The sequence below is a fragment of the Mya arenaria genome, chromosome 7 (assembly GCF_026914265.1).
Source record: "Mya arenaria isolate MELC-2E11 chromosome 7, ASM2691426v1".
In the NCBI taxonomy this organism is placed as follows: Eukaryota; Metazoa; Mollusca; class Bivalvia; order Myida; family Myidae; genus Mya; species Mya arenaria.
Window position 1 is genome coordinate 40,756,043 of NC_069128.1, and position 14,157 is coordinate 40,770,199.

Sequence of the window (14,157 nt, forward strand, 5' to 3'; positions counted from 1 at the left end):
ACCTTAACAACAAGTGATCAATTAATTTGAAGTAATGATTAAAGGTAATGAAATATTACTATTTTGGAATAGGAAGAAATTAATAAAATTCATTCCATTCTATTTGTCTGAACGTCATCATAGCTTATAGTATTAAGCAGAATTTTTTAAAAGACTTTGGAGGAAGGTAAATTTAACTTACTGTATTAAAGTATGATATGACAGTGTATCATAAGAATATGATAAATCATGACAAAAATTAATTCTGTATAATAAAAAAGTTAGAGGTTTTTATATCAAAATTTATGTGAATACATTTTTTTGTACTTGCGTCTAAAAATAAATTGAAATTTTGGCAACTTAGACCTGCTAAAATAATCACCCTGAATACTATCAAATCCCTCTGAATTTTCAGCCTTTCTGAACGAATCTCCCTGAATGGTCTCCAGAAAATATGGCATGTATGTTTTTTTATATAAAGCTTGTTAAACACTGGACGCGCTTAAGTAGGGATATTTTATGGTTAGCTTGACTTTTAATATTGAAAAAGAGATGAAATATAATTAAAAATGTTTAGTGATTTTATTAATGTTATGACTTTTTCAAATAAAATGAAAAAATAAGTAATAGCCCTGTCGATATTGGTCATATTTGCATTTTGATATTCAAATGAATTTGAACCTGATTTTGAAATGCGCATTATAAAGTGCATTATAAAACAGTAATATCAGATATCCATATGAAATGTTTTAATGCGACGTGGGCAAATTTGCACCTGGGGGTATTCTTTGGACGCATTCCTATGGTAATTCGATCAGAACATTGTATTATTTAATAAAATGCAAATAGCTTGTCTTGAAAAGAACATTTGACAATGAAGAAGCTAAAATACTAATGCAAGATATCAATTTCTGTATTTAATAAAACTCTTATTCACTCAAGGATATTATATTTCAGTAATTTAAGGTAAGTAAAAAAGATATCTGTCTTTCAAGAAACGTCATTCTGTCATAAAACATTTCAACTGCCCATATTCAAAAGAATCAAGAATGGTGTAAGTTGATAACATCTAAAGTATCAGCTGAAATAGGAGTGCATAGTGTTTAAATGTATTTGAAAGTTTAGCATTCCATTTTGGCAGCATATAAGTCTCAAACAAAGACCAAATTGCTTAACTTGAAAACAAAATATTTAAATCAGAAATTAACATAATATACGATACGATAAATTCATTGCGTAAAACATTATACAATGTTCATAGCATATAACATACAATACAATGAATGGAGAAAGTTCAGAAATACAATTTTCTGGAGCAATTTAACATGAATGATATAACATCCTATAGTTGTTTGAGTGTTGTTATAAAAATAGAAATATAGCTAAATTTGTTAGTATCACTACATTAAATAACAGCAATTCAGGTATAAAAGGAAATACAAGCCTAGTTATGTAAAATCTCCCTTAGCTGGTTAACAAAGTAAATATATTTTGCTAGTCTATATGTGTTTCTTTGTGTTACAACTTAACATGGATTCAAATTTATTTAACGTTGGCCAGTGGCAAAAATAAGGCTTAAAAAAATTGTTTCTTAATTCCCTTTATCTTGGGCACACAAGTAGAAAATGAAATTCAGATTCTACCTGATTCAGATTGCATGATACACATATTCTGTCATTTACGGGTGTGTTAGTATATCTGCCCGTCTAGATTCCAAGTCTATGGGCAGAAGTTCTAAATCATGCAAGAGCATATCGAAATTTGTTTTCATGGATTGTTTCTAAATATTTTTCTCTAATGAAAGCATGTTTAAATAAGGCGTATGTTCTTAATCTAGGTGAATTATTGATATCTGCGTACCAGCTTTGGCAATATATTTGTCTATCATTCTCGTTTTGATTACCTCAAATGTTTGATTATCGATACTTTCAGTTCGCCATATATCAGAAAAACCTTTTTCAACCTGAGTGTCCCAGTTTTTATTTTTTTTATGTTTTATTATTTGAATCGTCTGTTTGTAATACGTTATAAGTATGTTGGATAATATGTCAAAACATTTCAGTCCTTTGAGAAATTTCGAAAAGGTTTTACAGTATAAACAAGAGATGTTTGTCAAACATTATGCCCCCCCCCCCCCCCTGAGCGCCATGTTGTCAGAAATATATGGACAATTGAATGAAATATGCCTGGACCGAAATGACAGCTGATTTGTCGCTAACATTGTATGCCGTTGAGGCAGTTTTAAGATTATGACCATTCAAAGTTTGAGGATAGAGTGTGTTATGACCAAGACCTTTGACTCTATGACCTCAAAATCCATAGTAGTCATCAGCTAGTCACCAATCTAAATGTTAAGTTTGAGGGCCATGGGTGCAGGCATTGACAAGTTATCTAACAGACAAGCATTTTTTGTTCAAGGTCACTGTAACCTTGACCTTTGATCCAATGACCCCTTAAATCATAAGGGGTCATCTACAGGTCAGACACAACCTCCAAGTCAAGTTTGAGGGCCATGGGTGCAGGCATTGTCCAATTATCACTTGAAACATTTTCGCATTCAAGGTCACTGTGAACCTGACCTTTGACCCAATGACTCCTAAAATCAATAAGGGTCATCTCCTGGTCAGGCCCAACTTACATGTCAAGTTTGATGTTCATAGATTCAGGCATTGTTGAGATATCACTGGGAGAAGATTTGTTAACTTTTTTGCGTTAAAGGTTACTGTGACCTTGACCTTGACCTGATGACCCCCAAAGTTAAGAGGGGTCATCTCGTCAGGCCCAACCTTCATGTCAAGTTTGATGACCATAGGTCCAGGAAATGTCGAGTTTGCTTTCAAGGTTACTGTGACCTTGACCTCTGACCCCTTAAATCAATAAGGGCCATGGGCGCAGGCATTGTTGAGTTATCACTCGGGCAACCTTTTATCGTTCAAAGTCATTGTTACCTTGACCTTTGGCCAAATGACCCCTAAAATCAATAGGGGCCATCTAATGGTCAGGCCCAACCTCCAATTTAAGTTTGATGGCCGTGGGTGCAGGCATTGTCGAGTTATCACTCAGACAACCTTTTACCATTCAAGGTCACTGTGACCTTGACCTTTGGCCAGATGACCCCTAAAAACAATAGGTCTCATCTACTGGTCAGGCCCAACCTCCAAGTCAAGTTTGAGGCATAGGCATTGTCGAGTAATGACACGGAAAACCTTTTACCATTCAAGGTCACTGTGACCTTGACCTTTGACACTCTCATTTAAGTTCATATTCATGTCGTATAGTGCCCCGAGATGCACGTAACTGACCGTTTCTTCTACACAGTCTGTTTCTAAACACCACGACCGTTTATTACGTGTGAAAACTTTGATTCGTTAAATACAACTACTTTTGTTTTACTAGCATTATACTGGTAGTGTCCTTTGATTGAATTAGAATAACAAATGTTCATTAGTTCTCCCAGGCCATTTTGCTGAGCGAGAGTAGTACCATGTGGTCGGCGTGCGTTGGACAACCTACATTGACGTCTAATATAGTCAACGAGTGCCTTAATTTCTTAATTGTGTGCATCAGAATATTAATGTAGAGGAGATACAAAACTGGACTCCAGCACTGGCCTTGTCTCGTTTCTGGTTGTATAGGGAACCATTCAGATACCCATCCTTGTGTTCGTACGCAGCTATAAACGTTTTTGAATATATTAATGCAAACTTTTAACACATATGGGTTGACACCATCATCGTATAACTTTGTAAGCAGAATTGTAAAATTAACATGATCAAATGCCTGACGAACATCAAGTGATCAGGTATACAGCTTACGATTGTTTTTCCTTGTAAAATATTTGCTTTCACGAACAAGAAATGATGTCATGATACAACGAAAACCTTTTTGAAAGCCAATTTGGAGGTTATTGCACAGTAGCCACTCTTCACATTTCATTTCAAATAGAATTAACTTTTCATAAAGATTTAGTACTGTAGAGCACAATGATAAAGCGCGATAGCTATTCGGATTGCTTTTCTTTTTGTTCCCGCCTTTGTATAAAGTCTTGATAATGCCTCTTTTCAAGTCAATAGGGAAATGAGCAATTTTTTTAATATTGTAGAACAGTCGTTATAATAACAGAATTGTTTTTGTCCGCGGTCTATTGAGTGTTCATAGTTAATTTTGTCATAGCCACTTTTTGTGTTAGATAAAAGTCAACATAATTTCCTGCTGATTAGATTTGATGATGTTCAACCTTTCTTCACATGTTAAAAGGTGTTCATCATCAAAGCTCGGATCATTGTCAGATTTGTATAGATAAGAAAATTGTTCTTTCCAGCCATTTATATTTTGAGAATTACTACAATTTTGGTCGCCAAATGTCATTTCAAACACTTTTACGTTAGTCGTTGACTTGCGACGTATGTTAATTAAGCGCCAAAATATTGTCAATTTCAGCATCTTGATCAATCTCTGCTTCTAGTTTTTCAATATAAAGCAGATCCTTTGCATTTTTGTATTCGACGCACGTATTAAATTCATTCCCTTTTGTTGATTATCATCCATCCACTATTTTCGTCGAATTTGCATGCTTTTATGTTAAACAGCCAGAGTGTGGTAATAATATGGGTTCAAATATGGTTTACATCGTGTTTTGGGATGAACGTTTTAGAAAATGTTTGTAACGTTGATACTTAGGTACGATGCAAATAATCCAAATCATCTGTTGTGTTAATATTCTCATCAAACAAATTATTTACAATTTCACTATTCTGCACACACTCAGTTAACTGAGCTATATAAGAACCTTTTATATTCTTCCAATTTATAATGTCGGTATCAATTTTCCTCTGTACTCTTACTTGTACTTTCATGTTTATAATGATAGGACGGGAGTTTGATACATTAATACAATTATCATTTGGCATTTTACAATATACAACATTATCGACATTCTTACTTTAAATTAATATATGGTCAATATGAGTTTCTACTAATATATGGTACATTACTGAACTTCGCTCCTGTACAAATCGATAAACCATTTACAGCGACCAACTCGTGTCGCATTATAAAATCAACAAGTATTTTGCCTCTCGACTCTAAGGTTATTGGCGCTTGATGCCTCGAGGGGAGTTCTGTATTATAATCTCCCATAACATAAATATTGCCTCTATCTATGTAACTGCATACTATGTTTTCAATATCATCAATGCTATTATCAAAAGTGCTATATTGTGGTTCGTACAAGGTACATAAACTTGAAATACAAATACATAATGCCCAGGGCTAATATTAATTTATATGCCTATAGTATACGATTTTATATTATATAGCTCGTACTTCCATCTTCAGCACAAGCGGCGAAACAATATCATTAAATCGTTTGTTCCATAATATTGAAAGTCCTTCTTTACCAACACGTCTCTTACTTACAGTTAATAAATCTGGATCTGCCACTGTATAATGTGAAAAGTTACTATGTATACAGCCCATAAAGTGTAAAAATTTGTGAAATAACCAATGCTCAGAAACGCCTCATATGTCAATATTATTTATTGTAAGAAGTTCATTCAAATAGCTTTCACAAGACATTATACCTGTTGCGTTCCAGGTATTTAATGATTCCAGTGTCATGATACAACAGAAAATGTTATTCAGTACTTAACACCTCGTTTTGGTTCCTGTCAAAGAAGCCATCGTTTTGGAGGTTTCGATTGAAGCCTGTGGTCCCCGTTTGTTGCCGGAAGTGACGCCATTTTCATGTGGGCCCTGAAACCTATTCGACCTCCGCCTGGCCCAAGGCCGACAAATTATACCACGTGGCCAGAACTCCGGGTCGTCCGTGAGAAGAGTGGCCGTATCATCGTCTTCTACGTTAACGCGCACAACGACTTTGTTGTAACGCCGGCTTGGAAATATAGCTACATAAGTTACCTTTGTGCCGCGTTTATTGATATCGTTGGCAATTTTGTCTTCGGTAATGGATGGCCTAAATCTACCAACAAATTTATATGTTTGGTTCGCTTCTGAACATATGGCTCGAATTCGCCATCACTGTCGCACACATTCGACGATTGTTATGTTGATTAAATGTATGCTTTCGGCTTTCTTGTATCCTAGAACGTTTATCGTTAATTAATTCAAATTTGTTCGGAGTCGTCGATGCAATGTCTTGCTTCTGATGTTTTGGCAGTGTTCTCTTCTTGTAGGCCGGTCTGGCGGAAATACGCGTCGGGATGCGCTTTGGATCCGACCCATCACTTATTGTTTCATTTCTGCTATACGCTATATCTGTACCATTGATATTGGACGCCTTACAACGGAGGTATACGGGCGATTGTAATGCATATACATGTGTTTATTAGAAAAGGTGGGCCGGGAGACATGTCAAGCCGTTACGAAACATATATATCAAGTAAGGCATATGCCACATTTCTTTAATACAAGTAGGTGTTATGATAATTAAAGATCAGGTTTAAACCAAAGCAGTATACTATATCCGTCTTTATTTTTTGATTAATATGTAAATCTCAGATACAGTAAAAATTCGAAAAATACAAAGCAATTTTATAAACTACATTTAATTTGCAAACAAATATGACAATGATTACAATTTTGGATTATATTATAAAACGGCTACAAACGTTGAATATAAAATTATGATATTATACAGTTACATTGGATACCTGCAGGGCTTCCAAAAATGTACAATGTTAAATAAAATACAAGAACAAACAATTAATCCTCTATCCAATTGCTTTATGTCGTATTTAACTGCACATCACTGCGTTTTGTATTTCAAAGTTTGTCAAGTATATACTACATTTATTTACCATGCATTTTTACTAGCTAAATTAACCGTTTAATATATTATTATGATTGGACGTTGATGATAAAGCGGATATAATACGCTAAAATTTAAACTTTGTGATTGTATTAGTGATTAGTATCTGGAGAATTGTCGTATGCAATTACAGTTAAAAGTGATATATACGATACAACCTGTAAGGCAATAAGTATTACAAATAATACATAACAAATCTCTAAAATATCTCCAACACAAATATATACACGTTTGATTTTAGCTCTTTGTAACGTAACAAAACTATTACTACTGCAGGCCACACTAAACACGAAATGCATTTTGGTCATTTGAAATGTTACAATGGAAACTACAAGGTGAAGCCAAGAAGTCAAAGAGTTAAACAAAAAAGGCCTTAAGTGGCCAACAGTTAGGAACCGAAAAACTTAAAACGTGATACAACCCTTAGATTGGAGTCATTTGATGCACGCACAACCTCCCGCCTTAAGAAAACATCTATCCTCATCTAGTCATTTATAATACCAAATACGTTAAATAAAACATTTTGTATAAGTCGGTCGTGCATTGAACCCGAAATTGTACTATTAATTGCGCAAATTAACAAATTACATTTGTGATCTTTGTGGTCAAGCATTCAAGAACTGGCCTGAACCCAAAGCAAACTCCTGTTCTCACTGACCAACAGGCAGTCAAGTTAACCTTACATGTATTGCTACTAAGATATAAACGTAAACCAATACATTAATTATTTTATTAAGTATTGTGTCTTTGAACAATACCATAGTTGCGGAATTGGCTGCTTGGCGTACTCCCGAAGTTTTCATCATTTATATGAACAGCTGTCTTCAAAATGTGAGCATTTAAAACATGACATTGTGAACAAGCCCGATTTGTTTGTGTGAATTTATATCTTCTACACGGGTAAATATTAGAGAATTGTTATTGATCATTGTGAACATCAGTAAATATTAAAATGAAAACAATAAAATAAACGCATACATAGTGCATGGACAATTATAACATTCTAAATTTATACGATAAGACAAATAATTAATGAAAAAAAAGACCAACACAATTACAACCAAATATTATTAATCATGGATAGAAGATTTAGCATTTACATAATACAGTGTTATTGAAATAATACTATGGGAACAACAGGGATAATTTCACGAATTATTGCACACTGGATAGGCATGTCAGGTGAATCTGACACCACATGCCAATGGAGTCACGCGCTTCTTCTAATTTATTTTATTGTATGGTTAATTAAACGTACATTATATCTCAAATAAAGCGCAATCAAATATATTTTAACGCGATACTTATAACTAAAAAGGAAATACATTAGCGTAAAAGCAATTTTTGATGATTTTTTTCACGTCAACAGTGATCTGTAATTACCACGTGTCATGATTTCAAACATCGTTCGAGCATTTTGGTGAAATGTACAAACATGCGTTATCTACGTCAGGGTTTCCACATATTCATTAATGTTGGATTATAAGAAATGCAAATCATGTTTACCTGACCGGATAAAAACAATTCGACCTTTGGGCACGCTGAGAGGCCTCATTACCGGCTTACGCGCGGACCCATGTTATTCCTGTATAAGATGCAAAAGGTTAATGCATAACTGACACTTAACGAGAAACAGACAACAGAGCATCCTAGAAACAGCCATCCAAATAGTCTTTATAATGCTGAGTAATACACATAGTGGATTCAACATTTCATAAAAATTCATTAGATTTACATTCAAACTTATAAAACTATTGTATGAATAAAATAGCATCAACATTACTGATATAAATGTGTTAACATTATACGCACGGTCCATGCTTTCTTTAGTAAATCACTCCGGAATATTACTTCTATTGTTCTTCTTATGGAACAGTTAAAATCTGAGCGTGTAGTACCGACATACATATCAATCATCAAAAGTTGTAACTTGGACCATGGACAACAGACAGACGAAAATTAAAGTTCTTCATTTGCCTCTGCTATGCCCTTGGTTGCAAAGTCCGCATACATCTCATTTAAGGGCAAATTCGAACAAACGTGGAACTGAAGTTATAAATCGTATTCAATGAACTACATTAACCAAATTAAAACAAAAGTATATGCACAATGATTATCATGTTACTGAATATCACACTGTATTCTCCAAAAATGTAACACGATATGAAAACCATACTACTACATCAATTATGCAATATTTTGACATTGAAATATAACACTTTGCTGACGATAAAACAGTATTATCAAGGATAAATAAATAAAATCCAAAATTTATATTTTTTAATACACTTAATAAAATACTCCTTAACAAGCAAATTGCAAAAACACTGTATATCCACTTATTCAATATCTAAAATATCATATAAAGTAAAACTATTATGTTTCCATAAAGAATCGCCTATCAGTAAAGTAATTATTAGATATAATGATTTCAAGATGTAAAAATCATCCTATGTAAACTGGACATTAAAAATTAAGTAACTCATTATTTGAATTGAAATAAATCAATGCCATTTTAAAGAGTTTTTTAGTTTAAAAATTATCCCTTTATTAGGCGATCATCTAAAAACAAAGTTCACTTAAGGCACAAAAGCGACCGCAATGATAGGGAAAAATGTTCAAGATTGGCATGCCATGTTGTATACATTCTATATACAATACCCGCATGCATTGTTTTTATCATTATCTTTTTGAGTGAGAAGTTCGACAACATAACAATTATGAAAGTTACCGACCGTCGACAGTTAAGGTCTCGCACAGCTCCTTCGTCTGATTTATATTCGCCTCTGCGATACCTTTGGCTTCCAGTTCCGCTTTCAAGGTCCGTCTGTATTCAACCCATGCCTCCCACCCTCTAAAAAAAGAATTTAACTATATATATACATGTATTCAACTTAATGCAAAGGTTATCCGCAACTTAGAAAGATTCACGGTATACTATAACTATACAGACACTGTTTATTTTATAGGTAACATCTGAGGTCACACTCATGTAGGAATGACTCGCGAGTCACATTAGTTGGATAGTAAAGTAACTAATAGCTCATACTTAGAACATAAATTATGATAATTTGAACTTTGTTTCAAATGCAACGTATGCATAAAAACAAAAGCAAAATGGTTCTTCTGTACACAGATAATTGTTCCTGGCCTACTTAAATCTGTTTACATTCTACATTGTATATAAGAATTCATTTCAATTATAGTGTAATCCAAATTTTAATTAAACAGTATAAATCATTAACTTGTTAAGCTTATTTGAGTACTGGGGGAAATGATTTGAGGCATTTAAACGAAATAGCAAAATTGCTGTTTATCTATTTTCGAAATTTCTTGAATTCAGAGCTGCAGTGTTTAACATCAATAAATTTCTCGGCAACTGTAACAGTGAAAAAGAGGATATTTGTTCAATTTAGTGTAAGTTTGAAATTTATTTCAGGAGCTTCATAGAAAAACATGTTTGTAGAAGTGGCGAATCCACGAGTGAAACTGTACTATTTCTTTGATTTGATCAAGGGTAATATTAAATAACATGCTACAATACAATAAAGTTTATTTTCGGAGTTTAATTAGTATTTCTTTTTCTAAATACCCCTTTTGAAAACGAATTTTCCCCGCCACTACCCAACGGCAGCACTTAACGTACTTTAAAACTTCAGTCGTGTTTTTTTGTGCAAACTTTTTATGACCATTAATGATCATTAATTATTGAACGTGTATTAATGCATCAAAATATAACAAAAGCAGTATTAAATTAAACAGGTCATTAGTACAAATTACTACGCGGCCATTTATTGACCTAACATTTAAAAGATCGTATTTAAAAAAAGATTTGATAACATTGATATAACGTCCTATTTATGTTCGAGCTGCTGTTTTCGTCGGCTTCAGTGAAAGCTTTAGACTTTTCTTTCATGAAAATCGATCGGACATTTTTAAACTTGATAATTCGCATACAAATCGCATTTATCCTCGGGAAAAACTATTGGAAATTGGATAAAACGTATTGAACAATAGAAACCTTTACACAATTGATCATTCAGTGGCATGTATAATAAATGGATTAATCATCGCTCAGCATAGAAAGTATGACTATAAATTACCATTACGTTGTCCGAAAATATGTTATTGTTTGCCAATAACTTAGAGAAGATAATATTGACTTGCTGACTGAAACATGGTATTCTGTCAAAAAACAATATCAAATTGATACATCTGATTTGAATCAAAACGGTTACACATTTAGAGCTGTAAATATACCAAACAGAACAGGTTATGACGTCGGTCTAGTCTTTCGGTCCGGGGTAATTATCCGTAGATTAACTAGTCAGGTCAGAAATAATTTCGAACATGCGCTATGGAAGGTCATAATTTGGAACATCTCAATGACTGTCTTCGGCATATACAGGACCACCGTCCCTTGACACAGACTCTCAATTTGTCTCCATATTCTGTGAATTCTTAGAAGAAATAATACCTCAACATTCTAACTTGATGATAATGGGAGATTTTAATTTATATTTAAATGATTGCAACATCTGAATTCACAAACTCTTTATATGCACTTGGAATTGAACAACACGTTGATTTCAGTACACATAAAAATGGCAATGTTATCGATCTTGTCATCTCATTAAAAGAAAATGGTGTTAAAATACGTTCATGTGAACAAGGTCCCTTCATCTTGGATCATTGTGTTGTTAAAATCGTAACACAAGTTCAAAAGGAAAACATTAAAAGCAGGGTCTTTTTGAAATTTGAAAGACATGAATAATGATGATTTTGCTAAAGACCTCAAGAAAAAATAACATGACAATGATCAATTTTAAGTTGAAAACAAGAAAGTTTCAGACAAGCATGCCCCGGTCAAAGAGAAAACTCGTAATATGCCGCGTTCCAAAGCCATGGTTTAATAAAAAGATTCAGGAAATTAAAAAAAAAAGTCGAAAAGTTCTTAAAGTAGGCTTTAAAGTAGACTCAAAAAGGTTATACAAGTTTGTTTATGGGATTACAGGATTAAAAAACAGAAAACCCGATGCCGAGCGGTGAAAGCGACAACACATGTGCAGACAAGTTTGCTGACTATCTTATGGATAAAATAAGTAAAATACGAGATTCGCTTAAAACATTTGACAACTACAAACCAGAAACAAAATATGAAGAATCATTTGAAATTTTTGAACATCTTACTGATTATGAAATACGAACACTGATCAATCACATGCAATCAAAATCATGGGAACTTCTTCAAAACAATATCTTGAAAACGTTCCTAAATGAATTATTACCTTTAATAAACCAACCTTGTTAATCTTTCACTCAGTCAGGGCATCTTCCCTGAGAAATGGAAGCGGGCTGTTGTACGACCTTTACTTAAGAAGGTTGGTCTTGAACTTATATACTCCAACTATCGACCAGAAAGCAATCTCTCTTTTCTCGCCAAAGTCATCGAAAAAGCTGCGCTACTAAGATTGATTTTTCATGCCAACGACAATAACTTATTGCCAAAAAACCAAAGTGCCTACAGACCTTTCCATTCTAGGAATCTGCGCGTTTGCGTCTGGTGAAAAAACGTGGTGGAACAACAGGAAGTTACAGCCTTAATAGCGATCGATCTGAGTGCGGCTTTCGATACAGTCGACCACGACATTCTAACAGACGTACTGAACAAACAGTATGAATCTGTTCTACAGCATTGAACTGGACGGACTCCTATTTGCGTCCTCTAAGTTGAAGGGTCAATGTCAGTTCAACCTATTCCAGGTCACGTGCACTTGTAATGTCCCACAAGGTAGCTGTCTCGGCTGTTCGAAGCATATGCGGGGACGTTATTCGATGTCATACCGCCATCTATCACAATGCGGGGTTTCGCAGATTATCACACTTCCGATAAACATTTCTGCCCGAGCGATCCACCGAAGATATGCTAAACACGAACTATGTTCCGTAATTATTAATGAATGGATGACTCAAAACAAACTACAACTGAGCGCTTCCCAAACGGAAATAAATGCGAAACAAATTCAATCAAAGTTGTTGGTGATAGTATCGAAGCAAAAAACTGTGTAAGATACCTGGGGGCGTTCTTGACAAAACATTTTAAAGAACACGGGAAGACAAAATGCCGCACTGCTATTTTGAATTACATGAGAATAAAAAGCATAAGACAGTATTTGACGAACAAAGCAACAGAAATTATAGAGTTAACCCTAGTCATGTCCCACCTTGACTATTGCAACGTCATTCTCTACCCGATAGCCCAGTGCGACATACAAAAGCGTATACAAAATGTGTGCTCGTTCTCGATATGATAGTTCCAAACAACCTTTATGCGATCTGCATTGGTAAACTGTGAAAGCTAGAATCACGTTCAAAATTCTAACTTTTATGTACAGCTGCTCAGTTGGAAACGCTCCAGGGTACCTTACCGAAGTTTCAAGTTTCAAATATGTTAATCTGCATTTGTCCCACATGACGTATGTTAAATATGAAATTCTTCGCCACCGTTTGAACTAATACAGCTTTCTTGACATTATGGTGACTTAACTGTTTTGTATTTGTATTTTTATTTTTCACTCCATAAATATCTTGCTTAAAGACAACCCATAGTTCAAATGCTTGTGTTTTAATAGATGCATCAATACAATTCCTGCTGGTTTGAAAATATATTCAGCTCATCGTTAAGCACACATGGTATAATTCCTTAATATACGGACGGTATACACGAAATAAAACTATTAAACAAGAGTACCAAAATGGGATGTTCAACGCTCTTCCGTTTGTAATCACTGTATCAGAGGGCATAACATGAACGCGATGTGATGATTGGACATGATTCATATCAACGACTACGAAGTGGAGGACTGAAGTATTCTACGTCAGGCGAACCCCCGATTGTCTATACAATGACGAGTCAGAGTTAACGTACAATTTGGCCATGGGTATTTGCAATTAAACCGCGATGTAAGATCTCCCACAGAGCACGCATAAATACGTCATTTACGCAGAAAAGTACATGTTAATTATTCCATTATAACGCATTGTATCATACCACCTGCTACTAAATAAACACTTTTTCTATGACCGTATAATAATTTCCAATTCCATTTAATACTCATATCGTTATATTTAGGATTTGACACATTCAATAATCTATGGCATCAGTTGTATTGACGTCATGATTTCCGAGCTTACCTTGCGCCTTTTTTATCATATTTCACTAACTGAAACAATAAATTAAATACAAAACAATCATTTATTTCTCTCACTGGTTCTTATCTCGTAATTACTTTTAAACAGGCGGAAAACACGTCCAGATTGGTAATGCAGGAAAATCAGGAAAGGATTCT

General features: G+C 34.3%; 1 protein-coding gene across 1 annotated transcript in view; it reads right to left on the reverse strand.

The window, feature by feature from the left end:
- The window catches only part of LOC128241473 (desmoplakin-A-like), a 111,811-nt gene that overhangs the window by 84,222 nt on the left and 13,432 nt on the right, over nt 1–14,157 (reverse strand). The window contains exons 4-6 of the mRNA XM_052958418.1: nt 9,544–9,662; nt 8,621–8,854; nt 8,315–8,393 (exon numbers count right to left, since the gene is read on the reverse strand). The gene's annotated coding sequence lies outside the window, so the exon portion shown is untranslated. The remainder of the gene's footprint in view (nt 1–8,314; nt 8,394–8,620; nt 8,855–9,543; nt 9,663–14,157) is intronic.